The following is a 17,744-nucleotide window of genomic DNA, read 5'->3' as shown; positions in this document are numbered from 1 at the left end:
TGTGATGTTATTATGGGCTATTGTGATGTCGTTATGGGGTATTGTGAAGTCATTATGGGGTATTGTGTGTAGATGGATTAAATCAATGTTTTCCTCATAAATTTTAGAATAATGTAACAAAATGTGTAAAAAGTGAAGGGGTCTGAATACTTTCCGACAGCACTGTATAAATTGGGGCAGTACTTAGTGACATCACTTCCTGAAACAGGAGGTGCAAATATATAACAGGTTCACAATATCAACATTCAATGTATCAAAATATATGACCAAGCTGGAAGTGTAAACACCAGCCCAGCCACAATCCTAGAGGTTCACTGATGATCAACCTCCTCCTTCACATCTGACTCCTGATGATCAACCTCCTCCTTCACATCTGATTCCTGATGATCAACCTCCTCCTTCACATCTGACTCCTGATGATCAACCTCCTCCTTCACATCTGAGTCCTGATGATTAACCTCCTCCTTCACATCTGACTGCTGATGATCAACCTCCTCCTTCACATCTGACTCCTGATGATCAACCTCCTCCTTCACATCTGACTCCTGATGATCAACCTCCTCCTTCACATCTGACTCCTGATGATCAACCTCCTCCTTCACATCTGACTCCTGATGATCAACCTCCTCCTTCACATCTGACTCCTGATGATCAACCTCCTCCTTCACATCTGACTCCTGATGATCAACCTCCTCCTTCACATCTGACTCCTGATGATCAACCTCCTCCTTCACATCTGACTCCTGATGATCAACCTCCTCCTTCACATCTGACTCCTGATGATCAACCTCCTCCTTCACATCTGTCTCCTGATGATCAACCTCCTCCTTCACATCTGACTCCTGATGATCAACCTCCTCCTTCACATCTGACTCCTGATGATCAACCTCCTCCTTCACATCTGACTCCTGATGATCAACCTCCTCCTTCACATCTGACTCCTGATGATCAACCTCCTCCTTCACATCTGACTCCTGATGATCAACCTCCTCCTTCACATCTGACTCCTGATGATCAACCTCCTCCTTCACATCTGACTCCTGATGATCAACCTCCTCCTTCACATCTGACTCCTGATGATCAACCTCCTCCTTCACATCTGACTCCTGATGATCAACCTCCTCCTTCACATCTGACTCCTGATGATCAACCTCCTCCTTCACATCTGACTCCTGATGATCAACCTCCTCCTTCACATCTGACTCCTGATGATCAACCTCCTCCTTCACATCTAACTCCTGATGATCAACCTCCTCCTTCACATCTGACTCCTGATGATCAACCTCCTCCTTCACATCTGACTCCTGATGATCAACCTCCTCCTTCACATCTGACTCCTGATGATCAACCTCCTCCTTCACATCTGACTCCTGATGATCAACCTCCTCCTTCACATCTGACTCCTGATGATCAACCTCCTCCTTCACATCTGACTCCTGATGATCAACCTCCTCCTTCACATCTGACTCCTGATGATCAACCTCCTCCTTCACATCTGATTCCTGATGATCAACCTCCTCCTTCACATCTGACTCCTGATGATCAACCTCCTCCTTCACATCTGACTCCTGATGATCAACCTCCTCCTTCACATCTGACTCCTGATGATCAACCTCCTCCTTCACATCTGACTCCTGATGATCAACCTCCTCCTTCACATCTGACTCCTGATGATCAACCTCCTCCTTCACATCTGACTCCTGATGATCAACCTCCTCCTTCACATCTGACTCCTGATGATCAACCTCCTCCTTCACATCTGACTCCAGTGATCAATCCAGAGCATCTTCGTTTTGGGGGGAATCCCGATAGAGGACGTAATCCAATAGGCCGTCATCACCACCACCGCCCACTAGTTAATTGTCATTCAGGTTATCAATGGGAAGTGCATTAGCAATATGTCCTGTCTGGTAACTTGTCTCGTTCAAAGGATTTACATTGGCAGGTGCACAGGGAGAAACCCCATTAAAACACTTTTGGAAGTCTTTAACTGTATCAAAGTCTGTGGCCTGTGATGTTGGGACAGATGATAGTCCCTTATTATACAAGAGACAAAATCCCCTAATTCTACAGCACAACGGCAGAGTCATGTCTTCAGTGTAAAACTAACAATGACTCAATAATCCTTCTGGGAATGTGATGATGTCATAAAGTTATGGGAGGAGTTAGAAAGTTGTCTGTCAGAAGTACAGGATTATAATGTAAACTTACTTTTAATCCGTCTGTCTGCATATTTCAAGACATGGCATTTGAGGGTGCAGTGAGATACCCCCAGAGTTGGACGATACTTTTCTCGTCAATCATCCTAAATATTATACTTAATTAAAACCTGGAAATCAACCAATCCTCTGTTGTTAATTCAATAGAAAGGTATAATGCTTTATTATCTAAAAGATGAAAGTGACGGAGAGAAATAAAATGGTGCTGATTCGGGCGCTGGAGATGGGGGTGTTCTAGTGGGTCTGGGCAGGTGTGATGTAGTTAATGGAGATGGAGGTGTGTTCTAGTGGGTCTGGACAGGTGTGATGTAGTTAATGGAGATGGAGGTGTGTTCTAGTGGACAGGTGTGATGTAGTTAATGGAGATGGAGGTGTGTTTTAGTGGGTCTGGACAGGTGTGATGTAGTTAATGGAGATGGAGGTGTGTTCTAGTGGGTCTGGGCAGGTGTGATGTAGTTAATGGAGATGGAGGTGTGTTCTAGTGGGTCTGGACAGGTGTGATGTAGTTAATGGAGATGGAGGTGTGTTCTAGTGGGTCTGGACAGGTGTGATGTAGTTAATGGAGATGGAGGTGTGTTCTAGTGGACAGGTGTGATGTAGTTAATGGAGATGGAGATGTGTTCTAGTGGACAGGTGTGATGTAGTTAATGGAGATGGAGGTGTGTTCTAGTGGACAGGTGTGATGTAGTTAATGGAGATGGAGGTGTGTTCTAGTGGGTCTGGACAGGTGTGATGTAGTTAATGGAGATGGAGGTGTGTTCTAGTGGGTCTGGACAGGTGTGATGTACTTAATGGAGATGGAGGTGTGTTCTAGTGGACAGGTGTGATGTAGTTAATGGAGATGGAGGTGTGTTCTAGTGGACAGGTGTGATGTAGTTAATGGAGATGGAGGTGTGTTCTAGTGGGTCTGGGCAGGTGTGATGTAGTTAATGGAGATGGAGGTGTGTTCTAGTGGACAGGTGTGATGTAGTTAATGGAGATGGAGATGTGTTCTAGTGGACAGGTGTGATGTAGTTAATGGAGATGGAGATGTGTTCTAGTGGACAGGTGTGATGTAGTTAATGGAGATGGAGGTGTGTTCTAGTGGACAGGTGTGATGTAGTTAATGGAGATGGAGGTGTGTTCTAGTGGGCAGGTGTGATGTAGTTAATGGAGATGGAGGTGTGTTCTAGTGGACAGGTGTGATGTAGTTAATGGAGATGGAGGTGTGTTCTAGTGGACAGGTGTGATGTAGTTAATGGAGATGGAGGTGTGTTCTAGTGGACAGGTGTGATGTAGTTAATGGAGATGGAGGTGTGTTCTAGTGGACAGGTGTGATGTAGTTAATGGAGATGGAGGTGTGTTCTAGTGGACAGGTGTGATGTAGTTAATGGAGATGGAGGTGTGTTCTAGTGGACAGGTGTGATGTAGTTAATGGAGATGGAGGTGTGTTCTAGTGGGTCTGGACAGGTGTGATGTAGTTAATGGAGATGGAGGTGTGTTCTAGTGGACAGGTGTGATGTAGTTAATGGAGATGGAGGTGTGTTCTAGTGGGCAGGTGTGATGTAGTTAATGGAGATGGAGGTGTGTTCTAGGGGACAGGTGTGATGTAGTTAATGGAGATGGAGGTGTGTTCTAGTGGGTCTGGGCAGGTGTGATGTAGTTAATGGAGATGGAGGTGTGTTCTAGTGGGTCTGGGCAGGTGTGATGTAGTTAATGGAGATGGAGGTGTGTTCTAGTGGGTCTGGACAGGTGTGATGTAGTTAATGGAGATGGAGGTGTGTTCTAGTGGGTCTGGACAGGTGTGATGTAGTTAATGGAGATGGAGGTGTGTTCTAGTGGACAGGTGTGATGTAGTTAATGGAGATGGAGGTGTGTTCTAGTGGACAGGTGTGATGTAGTTAATGGAGATGGAGGTGTGTTCTAGTGGACAGGTGTGATGTAGTTAATGGAGATGGAGGTGTGTTCTAGTGGACAGGTGTGATGTAGTTAATGGAGATGGAGGTGTGTTCTAGTGGACAGGTGTGATGTAGTTAATGGAGATGGAGATGTGTTCTAGTGGGTCTGGACAGGTGTGATGTAGTTAATGGAGATGGAGGTGTGTTCTAGTGGGTCTGGACAGGTGTGATGTAGTTAATGGAGATGGAGGTGTGTTCTAGTGGACAGGTGTGATGTAGTTAATGGAGATGGAGGTGTGTTCTAGTGGACAGGTGTGATGTAGTTAATGGAGATGGAGGTGTGTTCTAGTGGACAGGTGTGATGTAGTTAATGGAGATGGAGATGTGTTCTAGTGGACAGGTGTGATGTAGTTAATGGAGATGGAGGTGTGTTCTAGTGGGTCTGGGCAGGTGTGATGTAGTTAATGGAGATGGAGGTGTGTTCTAGTGGACAGGTGTGATGTAGTTAATGGAGATGGAGGTGTGTTCTAGTGGACAGGTGTGATGTAGTTAATGGAGATGGAGGTGTGTTCTAGTGGACAGGTGTGATGTAGTTAATGGAGATGGAGGTGTGTTCTAGTGGGTCTGGACAGGTGTGATGTAGTTAATGGAGATGGAGGTGTGTTCTAGTGGACAGGTGTGATGTAGTTAATGGAGATGGAGGTGTGTTCTAGTGGACAGGTGTGATGTAGTTAATGGAGATGGAGGTGTGTTCTAGTGGACAGGTGTGATGTAGTTAATGGAGATGGAGGTGTGTTCTAGTGGGTCTGGACAGGTGTGATGTAGTTAATGGAGATGGAGGTGTGTTCTAGTGGACAGGTGTGATGTAGTTAATGGAGATGGAGGTGTGTTCTAGTGGGCAGGTGTGATGTAGTTAATGGAGATGGAGAGGTGTTCTAGGGGACAGGTGTGATGTAGTTAATGGAGATGGAGGTGTGTTCTAGTGGGTCTGGGCAGGTGTGATGTAGTTAATGGAGATGGAGGTGTGTTCTAGTGGGTCTGGGCAGGTGTGATGTAGTTAATGGAGATGGAGATGTGTTCTAGTGGACAGGTGTGATGTAGTTAATGGAGATGGAGGTGTGTTCTAGTGGACAGGTGTGATGTAGTTAATGGAGATGGAGATGTGTTCTAGTGGACAGGTGTGATGTAGTTAATGGAGATGGAGGTGTGTTCTAGTGGGTCTGGGCAGGTGTGATGTAGTTAATGGAGATGGAGGTGTGTTCTAGTGGACAGGTGTGATGTAGTTAATGGAGATGGAGGTGTGTTCTAGTGGACAGGTGTGATGTAGTTAATGGAGATGGAGGTGTGTTCTAGTGGACAGGTGTGATGTAGTTAATGGAGATGGAGGTGTGTTCTAGTGGGTCTGGACAGGTGTGATGTAGTTAATGGAGATGGAGGTGTGTTCTAGTGGACAGGTGTGATGTAGTTAATGGAGATGGAGGTGTGTTCTAGTGGACAGGTGTGATGTAGTTAATGGAGATGGAGGTGTGTTCTAGTGGACAGGTGTGATGTAGTTAATGGAGATGGAGGTGTGTTCTAGTGGGTCTGGACAGGTGTGATGTAGTTAATGGAGATGGAGGTGTGTTCTAGTGGACAGGTGTGATGTAGTTAATGGAGATGGAGGTGTGTTCTAGTGGGCAGGTGTGATGTAGTTAATGGAGATGGAGAGGTGTTCTAGGGGACAGGTGTGATGTAGTTAATGGAGATGGAGGTGTGTTCTAGTGGGTCTGGGCAGGTGTGATGTAGTTAATGGAGATGGAGGTGTGTTCTAGTGGGTCTGGGCAGGTGTGATGTAGTTAATGGAGATGGAGATGTGTTCTAGTGGACAGGTGTGATGTAGTTAATGGAGATGGAGGTGTGTTCTAGTGGACAGGTGTGATGTAGTTAATGGAGATGGAGGTGTTCTAGTGGGTCTGGGCAGGTGTGATGTAGTTAATGGAGATGGAGGTGTGTTCTAGTGGACAGGTGTGATGTAGTTAATGGAGATGGAGGTGTGTTCTAGTGGACAGGTGTGATGTAGTTAATGGAGATGGAGGTGTGTTCTAGTGGACAGGTGTGATGTAGTTAATGGAGATGGAGGTGTGTTCTAGTGGACAGGTGTGATGTAGTTAATGGAGATGGAGGTGTGTTCTAGTGGGTCTGGGCAGGTGTGATGTAGTTAATGGAGATGGAGGTGTGTTCTAGTGGACAGGTGTGATGTAGTTAATGGAGATGGAGGTGTGTTCTAGTGGACAGGTGTGATGTAGTTAATGGAGATGGAGATGTGTTCTAGTGGGTCTGGACAGGTGTGATGTAGTTAATGGAGATGGAGGTGTGTTCTAGTGGGTCTGGACAGGTGTGATGTAGTTAATGGAGATGGAGGTGTGTTCTAGTGGACAGGTGTGATGTAGTTAATGGAGATGGAGGTGTGTTCTAGTGGACAGGTGTGATGTAGTTAATGGAGATGGAGGTGTGTTCTAGTGGACAGGTGTGATGTAGTTAATGGAGATGGAGATGTGTTCTAGTGGGTCTGGACAGGTGTGATGTAGTTAATGGAGATGGAGGTGTGTTCTAGTGGACAGGTGTGATGTAGTTAATGGAGATGGAGGTGTGTTCTAGTGGGTCTGGACAGGTGTGATGTAGTTAATGGAGATGGAGATGTGTTCTAGTGGACAGGTGTGATGTAGTTAATGGAGATGGAGGTGTGTTCTAGTGGACAGGTGTGATGTAGTTAATGGAGATGGAGTTGTGTTCTAGTGGGCAGGTGTGATGTAGTTAATGGAGATGGAGGTGTGTTCTAGTGGACAGGTGTGATGTAGTTAATGGAGATGGAGGTGTGTTCTAGTGGGTCTGGACAGGTGTGATGTAGTTAATGGAGATGGAGATGTGTTCTAGTGGACAGGTGTGATGTAGTTAATGGAGATGGAGGTGTGTTCTAGTGGACAGGTGTGATGTAGTTAATGGAGATGGGGGTGTGTTCTAGTGGGTCTGGGCAGGTGTGATGTAGTTAATGGAGATGGAGATGTGTTTAACGTTTGCAAGCTTGAGCTGGATATCGACCTTATGTGACCTTCCTGGTCCCTCAAGTCAGTGAGTCAACACAGGAAGGAGCAATGGATGGATAGTTCATTTATTTCCAAAGCTGCAATGATGGGACACACACAGTATGGATGAATGATCAGTAGTGACGGGATATAAATAGCACTCCCATAGCAATTCTCCATAAATCTGCCCTATAATATACTAACAAAAAACAATCAAGATGTCTGTCAAAGTTATTATGATCATATAGTGGATTTAACAGTTCCTAATAATTCCTAATTTACTATAATAAAATAAATACATAGTTTCCATGTGTAATCTCATATTCACAACATCAGAATTAACTGTCATCCATTTTAGTATCAAAATATATCAAATTAACCTGGAATATTACTCAATGTCCCCCTCTGGTGGTGAAGAAGTATAATCCACCTAAACTAACAGAACCGGGCTGATAAACTGGCTGGAGTTCATGAGTTTATAAAACACATACTTTATACATGTCATAAATTACCTGCATTGATGAGACACACAGTGTGGATGAATTATCAGGATATAAATAGCACTCCTAAAGAAGATGCAGTGTGGATGAATGATCAGGATATAAATAGCACTCCTAAAGAAGATGCAGTGTGGATGAATGATCAGTAGTGACAGGATATAAATAGCACTCCTAAAGAAGATGCAGTGTGGATGAATGATCAGGATATAAATAGCTCTCCTAAAGAAGATGCAGTGTGGATGAATGATCAGGATATAAATAGCACTCCTATAGAAGATGCAGTGTGGATGAATGATCAGGATATAAATAGCACTCCTAAAGAAGATGCAGTGTGGATGAATGATCAGGATATAAATAGCACTCCTATAGAAGATGCAGTGTGGATGAATGATCAGGATATAAATAGCACTCCTATAGAAGATGCAGTGTGGATGAATGATCAGGATATAAATAGCTCTCCTAAAGAAGATGCAGTGTGGATGAATGATCAGTAGTGACAGGATATAAATATCACTCCTAAAGAAGATGCAGTGTGGATGAATGATCAGGATATAAATAGCACTCCTATAGAAGATGCAGTGTGGATGAATGATCAGAATATAAATAGCTCTCCTAAAGAAGATGCAGTGTGGATGAATGATCAGGATATAAATAGCACTCCTAAAGAAGATGCAGTGTGGATGAATGATCAGGATATAAATAGCACTCCTAAAGAAGATGCAGTGTGGATGAATGATCAGTAGTGACAGGATATAAATAGCACTCCTATAGATGATGCATTTTCCAGTTTGCTACCAACTTGATAGAGGGAACTTTAGCATAAAACCCACATGGAAAACTGAGATTCGGCAAATAACATATAAAGAGAGGCCAAACCAACAACAGAAGTTACTAAAACATAAATTGCTAATTTATGATGTAAAAGGTGGATTTTATGATGTAATGTCAACTTTATACATTTGTATCCCAGGACCACTCAATTTCCAATTTCTCCAGAAATCTGCTGTGGGTTACCCAGAATCACATTGGGTTACCCAGAATAACATCCTTTATCACTGACTGTAATGTAAACACACGAGCAGCGATCTAAGGTACTGCATCTCAGTGCTAGAGGCGTCACTACAGACCCTGGTTCAAAACTAGGCTGTATCATAACAGGCCGTGATAGGGAGTCCCATAGGGCAACGCACAGTGGCCCAGCATCGTCTGGGTTAGGGTTTGGCCGGGGTTTGGCAGGGGTTTGGCCGTCATTGTAAATAATAATTTGTCCTTAGCAGGCTTTCCTGGTTAAATAAAGGTTAAATACATTTTTTAAATGTAACTGCATTACACCGTTACACTGGCATACAAACTCGGTAGCATAGAGTTGATCATCCATATGACGTTAAGAAATAGTGCATTGTGGGTAGTTTAGAAGATTTCCATAAATAAGTGAATAAATATGTAATAACACAAAAACATAACTGTTTGTACTTATAGGTAACCATATCGTGACTACAACTAGGCTACTAAGTCTTTAACCACACTGTGTTGTTACACTGGTGAGTAAAAACTTATGCTTCCTACAATTAAACTTGTCTGAAACTAAAATAAACATTTTACTCTACTGCGTTACCCACTCCAGTCAGCAGATGGCGGTCTGGGAATTTAAGGCGATGCTGTTGGTGTGACGTATAATCTAGTGGACGGAACGCTTCTTTCAACAGCAACAACAGTTATTCACAAGCAGGCTTTAATGTGCTGGGCTTTGTTGTATAAACACAACTTTTCACCTCATAAATGTTTTATTTGGAACAATGGGTCAATATTACATAGAAATAAGATGTTATTTAACCATAAATGGTTCTCGAAAAACATTGTTCTTGTCAGCCAATTGGTTAATAACAGTGGGAATCTATTTACACGGAGAGAATTTATGGAAATATACAACTTTGAGGTTTCAAGCAAGGAATATGACACTGTTATTAAAGCTATACCTAGTGGGATAAAAACTTTACTTCAGAATAATGCATATTTTGGAATATCTCCGATTGTAAGCGATATTCAGGTGAATGGCATTGGTCTACTAGATACGAAATTCAACAATCGTTTAATAAGGGATATTTTCTACAGGAAGTCTATTCCCTCTGCTATATTTTGTTGGGCTTCATCGTTTGATGTAAACTGGCGCCGTGCTTGGCTCACTCCACACAGATTTATGGTGACCAATAAAGTAAAGGAGATCTCCTTTAAGATAATCCATAGATGCTATCCGTGTAATAGCTTGATTTCTAAATATATATTTGACGTTACCAGTGAATGCAGTTTTTGTGAACTAGAAACTGAATCTATTGAACACTTATTCTGTAATTGTTTATATAGTGAAGTGTTTTGGACTGATGTAAAACTATATCTTAGCCGCAAATTGCATACAACCATTGATATTACTAAGTTTGACATATTATTTTACTACACTGATTCCACAATTGAACGTGAGTATGTCATAAATCTCTTTATTTTATTAGGAAAATCTTTTATCCACAAATCAAAATTTATGAAGAAAAAGCCCCTTTTCTTAATTTTTTTATCTGATTTGGAACAGTACGTAGAATCTTTAAAACGTATACAAAACAATATGTCAAAAAAATGTATTCGATATATGTCTGTATTTGATTTGATATAATATATATATATTTTTTTCTCTAATTTCTTTGGATTCCCTCTGGCTGTTATGTTATGTTATGTTTATGTTTTGCATGTTACTGTTATTTACAACAAGTTAAATAAAGATCTGTGCAAACTAAAAAACTACAAAAAAAAATAATAATAGTTAGCGAATACATTACTGTAAACTAAAAAAAATAATAAAAATTAAATAATAATAAAATAAAAATAAATATGAATATGAAACTGCCTTAAATACAATGATAGTATGTTTTAAATTCTCACTTAAAATATGCAGTGCTCTATTTGAACGTCTCAATATAATATTATTATTTCATGAAAGGAATGAAAAATAAATTTGTGTGCAAAAAAAAAAACAATCTTAACTGCGTCTCCCTCCAGTCAGCAGACGGCGATGTGCGTCTTTCAGGCGATGCTGCAGCGTGACGTATAATCTAGTGGACGGAACGGATCAACAACAGCGAGTCAGCCACCTTGGTAGCCAACAGCCGAAACATTTAGACTGTTTCTGTGCATATTTGCCTCTGTGTTTTAAATATACTTCTGACATCTAGTTAATTGCCCCCATTTAAATGTTATAGGTACATTGTTAGTCAACTAGCTGGCTTGATAAGTTAGCCTAGCACTAAACTAGTCGCTCATGCTAACTAGCTAGCTAACATCCCCGACCATGAGCTCACTGATGTATTCCTCGCCTACTAAAGAAGGATAGGTCTGCTGGACGGAGAAAGAAGCTCTGTGGCTAGAACATTGTCATGAAAGAGGAGAAGGAAGACGCGTTCAGAGTGAAGGAGGAGGAGGATGTTACTGTAAAAGAAGAGGAGGAAGAGAAAGAAGAGGATGCAGTTTTTGGAGTGAAGAAAGGGAGAGATAACGGTCATATTGACAGAGGAGTCAGGAGATCTGATTACCATCAGTAAGTACTGTCTTAAAAACGGGCTCTAACTCTCCAAAGGTTTTGAACGAACGTGTTGTTTTAAAGCAGCATGCTACTGAAATTCTATACTTGAAAATGTTGTTCTGTACTATAGGAATTCATGTTATAATATAATGTTAAAGCTACATTTTAAAATGACAGCCATGGTATATCAGGCCGTATACCACGGGTATGTCATGTATTTTTACTGTTCTAATTATGTTGGTAACATGTTTATAATAGCAATAAGAGACCTCAGGGGTTTGTGATAGATGGCCAATATACCACGGCTAAGTTCTGTATCCGGGCACTCTGTGTTGAGTCGTGCTTAAGAACAGTCTTTAACCGTGCTATATTGGCCCTATACCACACTTCCTCTGGCCTTATTACTTAACTGTAACATGTGTATACCATCAGAGTCCCCCCACCACAAAATCACAACTTAATTGTCTCACAGAATCGCAAACATGTTATAAATGAAATTTTTGACGTGTGTCCATTGTAGGCCTTGCGTAGAGTGTGTATACCCACAAAAAGCAGATTTCTAAATAATGTTGGAGAAATACATAAAATAAGTGTCACGTCCTGACCATAGTAACTGGTTATTTTCTATGGTAGAGTAGGTCAGGGTGTGACAGGCGGTGTTTTGTGTTTTTCTATTTCTATGTGTTAGTTCTAGGTTTTCTCTTTCTATGTTTTTTTGGGGGGTTGATCTCCAATTGGAGGCAGCTGGTCCTCGTTGCCTCTGATTGGAGATCATATTTAAGTAGGGGTTTTTCTTCCTGGGTTTTTGTGGGCAGTTGCATTCTGTTTAGTCTCTGTACCTGACAGAACTGTAAGTTGATAATTTCCTTTTGTTATTTTGTCATTAGTGTTTTGAGTAAATAAATATAATAATGAACACTCAACACGCTGCGTTTTGGTCCCCTCTATACGACGCCCGTTACAATAAGAAGCATTATTGAAATGAAATGGACACGTGTTATGGGGAGACTGAACATATTAGCAAAAGGACAAGTGTTTTGGGGAGACTGAACATATTAGCAAAAGGACAAGTGTTTTGGGGAGACTGAACATATTAGCAAAAGGACAAGTGTTTTGGGGAGACTGAAAATATTAGCAAAAGGACAAGTGTTTTGGGGAGACTGAACATAATAGCAAAAGGACAGTTTGTAAGTCTTCAAAATAACAATTTTGAAGGAAAGGTGTGGCTAAACAAAAAAATATAATTTAGAGAGATAGTAATGTCCATTATTACTTTAGAGATGAAGTGGGACACCAACAAAACGTTATTAACAATGGATCAACTGCAGCCTATAACACTGACTGGAATAGTAATATATATTATTGTAGAGCTCTGATCAGCCTATAAACATGATCTATTATTATAGAGCTCTGATCAGCCTATAAACATGACATTATCTATTATTATAGAGCTCTGATCAGCCTATAAACATGATCTATTATTATAGAGCTCTGATCAGCCTATAACACTGACTGGAATAGTAATATATATTATTATAGAGCTCTGATCAGCCTATAAACATGACATTATCTATTATTATAGAGCTCTGTTCAGCCTATAAACATGACATTATCTATTATTATAGAGCTCTGATCAGCCTATAAACATGACATTATCTATTATTATAGAGCTCTGATCAGCCTATAACATGACATTATCTATTATTATAGAGCTCTGCTCAGCCTATAAACATGACATTATCTATTATTATAGAGCTCTGATCAGCCTATAAACATGACATTATCTATTATTATAGAGCTCTGATCAGCCTATAAACATGACATTATCTATTATTATAGAGCTCTGTTCAGCCTATAAACATGACATTATCTATTATTATAGAGCTCTGCTCAGCCTATAACATGACATTATCTATTATTATAGAGCTCTGATCAGCCTATAACATGACATTATCTATTATTATAGAGCTCTGATCAGCCTATAAACATGACATTATCTATTATTATAGAGCTCTGCTCAGCCTATAAACATGACATTATCTATTATTATAGAGCTCTGATCAGCCTATAAACATGACATTATCTATTATTATAGAGCTCTGATCAGCCTATACACATGACATTATCTATTATTATAGAGTTCTGCTCAGCCTATAAACATGATCTATTATTATAGAGCTCTAATCAGCCTATAAACATGACATTATCTATTATTATAGAGCTCTGTTCAGCCTATAAACATGACATGATCTATTATTATAGAGCTCTGTTCAGCCTATAAACATGACATTATCTATTATTATAGAGCTCTGTTCAGCCTATAAACATGACATTATCTATTATTATAGAGCTCTGTTCAGCCTATAACATGACATTATCTATTATTATAGAGCTCTGATCAGCCTGGAAACATGACATTATCTATTATTATAGAGCTCTGATCAGCCTGTAAACATGACATTATCTATTATTATAGAGCTCTGATCAGCCTGTAAACATGACATTATCTATTATTATAGAGCTCTGCTCAGCCTATAAACATGACATTATCTATTATTATAGAGCTCTGATCAGCCTGAAGACATGACATTATCTATTATTATAGAGCTCTGATCAGCCTATAAACATGACATTATCTATTATTATAGAGCTCTGTTCAGCCTATAAACATGACATTATCTATTATTATAGAGCTCTGCTCAGCCTATAAACATGACATTATCTATTATTATAGAGCTCTGTTCAGCCTATAAACATGACATTATCTATTATTATAGAGCTCTGATCAGCCTATAAACATTATCTATTATTATAGAGCTCTGTTCAGCCTATAAACATGACATTATCTATTATTATAGCGCTGTGCTCAGCCTATAAACATGATCTATTATTATAGAGCTCTGCTCAGCCTATAAACATGATCTATTATTATAGAGCTCTGCTCAGCCTATAAACATGACATTATCTATTATTATAGAGCTCTGCTCAGCCTGTAAACATGACATTATCTATTATTATAGAGCTCTGCTCAGCCTGTAAACATGACATTATTTATTATTATAGAGCTCTGTTCAGCCTATAAACATGACATTATCTATTATTATAGAGCTCTGCTCAGCCTATAGACATGACATTATCTATTATTATACAGCTCTGCTCAGCCTATAAACATGATCTATTATTATACAGCTCTGCTCAGCCTATAAACATGACATTATCTATTATTATAGAGCTCTGCTCAGCCTAAAATACGACATTATGTAGCCTGGCAGGTAGGAGCCAGTAACCGAAAGGTTGCTGGATCAAATCCCCGAGCTGACAAGGTAAAAACGCTGTCATTCTGCCCCTGAGCAAGGAAGTTAACCCACTGTTCCCTGGCTGCCGATGACGTGGATGTCTATTAAGGCAGCCCCGCACACCTCTCTGATTCAGAGGGGTTGGGTTAAATACGGGACACACATTTCAGTTGAATCCATTCAGTTGACTAGGTATCCCCCTTTCCCTATTGTAGAGCTCTGCTCAGCCTATAAACATGTGAGAAAGATTAGATTTTATGTTCTACATTATTATTATTATTAGGGCGGCCACCAAGTTTTTATTAAATTATGTAATGTTCTGAAAACTGACTTCAGGTTTTTGAGGAATCTAGCCTCACAGGAAGACAGTTTTATTTTATGGAGGTTTAATTCAGTTCTCTGTTTAATATTTAACTAAAAACTCTGTTTGTCTTTGGTAGGAGAGGGACCAGACTCTCACTCTGACAGCAGGGAGACTCCTTTAGGGGAACCAGACCCAGAGACGCCCAAACCAGCGAGACAACACCACTGTTCCCAGTGTGGAAAGCGTTTTAAGTGGTTAAGGAACCTGAAAGTACATGAGAGAACGCATACAGGAGAAAACCCTTACGAATGCTCCCACTGTGGAAAGAGTTTTACCAAGTTAGGGAACCTAAAAGAGCATGAGAGGACACACACAAGAGAAAAGAGTTTCCAATGTTCCCAGTGTGGAAAGAGGTTTACCCAGTTACGGTACCTGAAACAACATGAAGAAATACACACAGAAGATAGGAAGACCTACCACTGCTCTCAGTGTGGAAAGATATTTACTGGGTTAGGGAACCTGAAAATACATATGAGAAGACACTCTGGAGAGAAGCCGTACCACTGTTCCCACTGTGTAAAGAGTTTTACTCAGTTAGGGAGCCTGAAAACACATGAGAGGGGACACACTGGAGAGAAGCCTTATCACTGTTCACACTGTGGAAGGAATTTTAGGTGGTATGCGAGCCTGAAGGAGCATGAGAGAATACACACAGGAGAAAAGCCTTACCACTGTTCCAATTGTGAAAATAGTTTTACCCATCGAGGGAGCCTGAAAGCGCATGAGAGAATACACTCAGGAGAAAAGCCTTACAAATGTTCCCGATGTGAAAAGAGTTTTACCCGGTTAGGGAGCTTGAAAAAGCATGAGAGAACACACACAGGAGAAAAGCCTTTCCAACAGACTAATACACAGGAGGAGAAGACATACCACTGCTCTCATTGTGAAAAGACATTTTCCCAGTCAGAGGACCTGAAATCACATGAGAGAATAGAGAGGCTGTGTTCTGACTTATGTTTTTGATTGAGAAATTGTGTTTTTGTTCATTCTACATTAAATAATATTGTATGAATGAAATCATACTGAAAAATAGGTCTACATGTTTTTTCCAGCTCAAGACATGATCATGTCGAAAATCGGATTAAAAGAGTAAAAAAAAAATGTTTTGATTATGAACTTAAGATTGATTGAATGCAAGTGTAAACCCCTAAATGTTGTTCACTATATCATTGGGATATTTCAAACATGTTAATTATTAAATAGATTGATATTAGTATTTCTTCATTCAGATTGTCATTGTAAATGCGTATTGGTTCTCAATTGACATATCTGATTAAATAAATGTGAAATAAAGTAAATGCCATATTATTTTTGGGAAGTCTATTTGGTTCTATGTTGGGACTATAAGAATATTTTGAAGATAAATACACAAGGCAGAGTACGAGAGAGACAGAGGACGAGAGGTCAGTACAGTACTAACAACCAATGGAAATAGTGTTTTTTCCTGTAATAGGGAGTTATTGATCAGTGGTTCAGCAACATGGGAGGATGTAGATGTACACTACCGTTCAACAGTTTGGGGTCACTTAGAAATAACCTTGTTTTTAAAAGAAAGCAATTTTTTGTCCATTAAAATAACATCAAATTGATCTGAAATACAGTGTAGACATTGTTAATGTTGTAAATGACTATTGTAGCTGGAAACAGATGATTATTAATGGAATATCTACATAGGCGTACAGAGGCCCATTATCAGCCACCATCACTCCTGTGTTCCTATGGCACGTTGTGTTAGTTAATCCAAGTTTATCATTTTAAAAGGCTAATTGATCATTAGAAAACCCTTTTGCAATTATGTTAGCACAGCTGAAAACTGTTGTTATGATTAAAGAAGCAATAAAACTGGTCTGCTTTAGACTAGTTGAGTATCTGGAGCATCAATGTAACCTCTCAAATTCATAGACAGGTGTCGCGTCTTTTTTACCCAAAAGTAGTTTTTTACCCGGAGACTGTAGTGCTACTTTCTCAAAATGAACATAAATGCTGTAGGGGGAGGGTTCTGGTGTTTTACCAGGAGACTGGGGCCGATCCCCATTTAGGAATGTATGTCTTGCTTACTCACACTCTGCATGTGTTGATACCTGGCTGAAAACCCTCACAGTTGTTGGCCAACAGATTTTGTCATGGAGTTTTCATTCAATAGGGTTTAGAGTCCATTTCATCTTAAGCCATTCTTTTAAATACGGTAATACCTTTAATTAGAATGTTGTGCCTTTAAATACCTTTTCATTCTAATTTTGTTGACGGACTCAATAGAATACACGGAGTCAGAAACTAGGGATCAATTCAAGAAAGTCATCATTCGTCTCTGTTTCAACACCAACTGGTAGATTTAAAAATACTCTGATCTTGTAGATTATTTAGGTACATTTTAGGGTTAGGAAAGTATGTATGAATCATAAAAACAATAGTCCTATAAATCTACCCTAATTCTTACTAATCATGGAAGTTTGATGACAACGGCCCAATCCTACATTTACATAAGTGTTCAGACCCTTAACTCAGTACTTTGTTGAAACACCTTTGGCAGCGATTACAGCCTTGAGTCTTCTTGGGTATGACGCTAGAAGCTTGGCACAACTGTATTTGGGGAGTTTCTCCCATTCTTCTCTGCAGATCCTCTCAAGCTCTGTCAGGTTGGATGGGGAGCATCGCTGCACAACTATTTTCAGGTCTCTCCAGAGATGTTTGATCGGGTTCAAGTCCGGGCTCTGGCTGGACCACTCAAGGACAACAGTGCAATAATATGTAACAACTTCACAACAAATACACACATCTAAAGTAAAGGAATGGAATTAAGAATATATAAATATTTGGACGAGCAATGTCAGAGTGGCATAGACTAAAATACAGTAGAATAG

At 40.1% G+C, this 17,744-nt stretch overlaps 1 long non-coding RNA gene across 1 annotated transcript; it reads left to right on the top strand.

The window, feature by feature from the left end:
- Positions 1–10,717: 10,717 nt before the first annotated feature.
- LOC123731944 (uncharacterized) lies at positions 10,718–16,191 on the top strand. The gene is made up of 2 exons (XR_006762933.2): positions 10,718–11,238; positions 14,960–16,191. It is a non-coding gene; the product is annotated as an uncharacterized LOC123731944 (long non-coding RNA).
- Positions 16,192–17,744: the final 1,553 nt, after the last annotated feature.

This window comes from Salmo salar, unplaced genomic scaffold, assembly GCF_965601325.2.
Source record: "Salmo salar unplaced genomic scaffold, fSalSal1 ptg000615l, whole genome shotgun sequence".
Taxonomy (NCBI): Eukaryota; Metazoa; Chordata; class Actinopteri; order Salmoniformes; family Salmonidae; genus Salmo; species Salmo salar.
This window is presented reverse-complemented; position numbering and strand designations above follow the sequence as displayed.